This window comes from Tamandua tetradactyla, chromosome 6, assembly GCF_023851605.1.
Source record: "Tamandua tetradactyla isolate mTamTet1 chromosome 6, mTamTet1.pri, whole genome shotgun sequence".
NCBI lineage: Eukaryota > Metazoa > Chordata > Mammalia > Pilosa > Myrmecophagidae > Tamandua > Tamandua tetradactyla.
Window position 1 is genome coordinate 167,751,536 of NC_135332.1, and position 2,945 is coordinate 167,754,480.

Here is a 2,945-nt window from a genome sequence, read left to right on the forward strand (position 1 = left end):
TCCCACCCCCATCTCCTACTCCCCCACCCTCCTCTCCTACCCTTCCACCCCCTTCCTCTACTCCCCCACCCCCTGCCCCCACCAAGATAGGCAAGGGGTCTTTTGCAAACTCACAAAAGACTGCATGTCAGGCTAGCAGCCCTGGCTTAGGGAACAGGATTTCCGGGCCCTTCCATAACCTAGTTGCTAGTGAAGAGCCCTCGACTCTCTGAACCCCATTCTCCCTGTCTAGCCTGTAAGGCACAAGCCAGGCCGCTCCCTACAACTCTTCAGGAATGGAGAGGACCTGGGATTAAGAAAGGTAAAACCTGGAGGCCAGGGAGGCACTACTAAGTGAGGACAGACAAGAGAAAAAGAAACGAGAAAAGCCCTGTCAGTTGGAAGGCTCGGGGTTTGAAAGGGCAGCCAAGCCATGGGGACTGGGGGACAGGGCGCCACAACTTTCTACACCCCCAGGCAGCCCCCCATTCCTGCTGTGTGCCCTCTGCATCCACGGCACCTAATTAGAGGCAGAGTCCTCTGCTGCTCTCTATTGGACACTGACGGCTGAGTCATGGCAGCCTGGCCTCCTGGGCAGGCGTTTCTCGGATCCAGAATGCCTGTCCCTGCCAGTGCGGCTCTTTAAGAACAGCAGCCCTGACATGGAAGGGCCCCAGGGCCCTGCCTGCCCTTTCCTCCCCGGACTTGCCAGCTCCACAGGCTGTGAAGAGGCCAATCTAGAATGCTTGTGCTGGGAGGTCCAGCTCGGGTGCAGCACGAGGGGCTCCAGCTAATCTTTTCCTGGTCAAATGGCTGTATCCCAAGGCCTGGTTTTGCAGCCAAGGAGGGACGTGGAACCCCAGGGGGCTGGCCTTGAGGACGTCAGCCTTGGTTCGGAGCGTCTTTGGCTCCAAAAGGGCCTGACTGCCTGCTTTTAATCATGCAAAGACAGCATGCGTCCCTGCAGACCCATGGGCCAGCGTGAGTAGGCAGCGCGAGCTGACTCAGCATGAAGAATTCTGCTTCCTCTAGGGGTTGCATTTCCCTCATCTGGATTGTTGGTCTGAGAAAGGACAGGGGGAATGAAGAGGCAGGAAAGGGCTGCTTGAGGGAGGCATGAGAGCTGAAACATTAAAATGAGATGGAGTCAGTCAGGCAAAAGGTGGCAGCAGGACGGGTTCCTTCCCGGACATTTGAGGAGATTGCTCCCCAGCCTTCTCTAGGCTCACGGCTGCTTCCTCCATCTTCAAAACCAGCAGAGTAGCACTTCTCTGCCCGTGCTTTTGTCATCACATCCTTTCTCTGCCTCACTCCTTCTGGTGCCCTCTTTCATTTTTAAAGACCCCTCTAATTATACTGCATCCACCTGAAGAATCCAGCATCACCTCCCCATCTCAAGGTCAGCTGGCTAGACACTTTAATACCCCTCTGCCACATAAAGTAGCTCATTCACAGGTTCTGGGGATTGGGATGGGCACACTGTGGGGGCTGGGCGGGTACATTCTACTCACCAGACCTGCGTGTCTCGTGGAGGCCTCAGGCAAGCGTGTAGCTGGACACAGATAACAGGAAGGGCCTGGAATCAGGAAGTGACCTGAACATCTCTCCCATTTTTCCTCTCACTGCAGACCTCTCTGTCTGCTCTTCAGTCCACATGGCAGAACACAGCCATCCCCAGCTTTTTTTTTGTATCCACAAATGCACAGTCCAACCATATTATACAATGATTCACAAAATCATTTCATAGTTGTGTATTCTTCACCACGATAATTTTCAGAACATTTGCATCAATCCAGAAAAAGAAAAAAAAAAGAACTCATATATCCCATACCCCTTACCCCTCCTTCACTGACCCACAGTATTTCATTCTACCCAACTTTTACTTTTTTTATCCCTCCCTATTATTTATTTTTTATCCTTATATTTATTTCATTTTTTTACTCATCTGTTCATTCCTTGGATAAAAGTTGCATCAGACACGAGGTTTTCACAATCACACAGGCACACTGTAAAAGCTATATAGTTAGTCTTCTTCAAGAATCAAGGTTACTGGAACACAGCTCAACAGCTTCAGATATCTCCCTCTAGTCACTCCAATACACCATAAACTAAAAAGGGATATCTATATAATGCATAATAATAACCTCCAGGATAATCTCCTGACTCTGAAATATCTCAACCACTGAGACTTTGTCTAATTTCTCTCTTCCTCCTTTTGGTCAAGAAGGCTTTCTCATTCTGATGATGTTTGAGTCCCAGCTCATCCCGGGGAGTCCTGTCCCACGTTGTCAGGGAGATTTACACCCCTGGGAATCATGTCCCATGTAGGGCATCCCCAGATTTAGAGCCTGTTAGTTTCAGACACATATGGAGAATCTTTCACTTGAAAACCTCCAGGAGAGAATCTGATTGGCTCAGAGTGGATCAGGTGAACCCCCCTCCCTTCTCCAATCAGTTAGGGACATTGAGGACAAATATGCAGTCAGGTATCCACCCTTGGATGAGCGGCAGTGCTCAGAGATAGGAACGGAGCAGTCAGGGTCCGAGGAGACACAACACCAAGGCTGTGGGTGATGAAGTCTCTATGTACCAAGGAGGGACAGAAGGGAGAAAAGGGAAAGGAAGTGTGCATGTTTGAAGCTGTTACGTACTCCAGAAAAGTCATGTTCTTTTAATCTAATCTGGCAGGGCAGACCTATTATTGGGCAGGACCTTTTGATTAAATTGTTTCCATGGTGGGTTTTAATCCTTCTACTGGAGCCCTGTATGCAGAATACAAGGCAGAAAACAGAGAAAGCTCAGAGCCAACACAGACGGCAGAGAAATGAAACCAAGAGACACGGACATTTGGAGATGATAAGCTAAGAGATGAAACTCAGAGTTTGCCCCAGAGAAGCTACATGAGGACCCCGATGCTTAGAAAGAAAGCCACTGGAATCAGAAGCTGAAAGCAACAAACCAGGAGC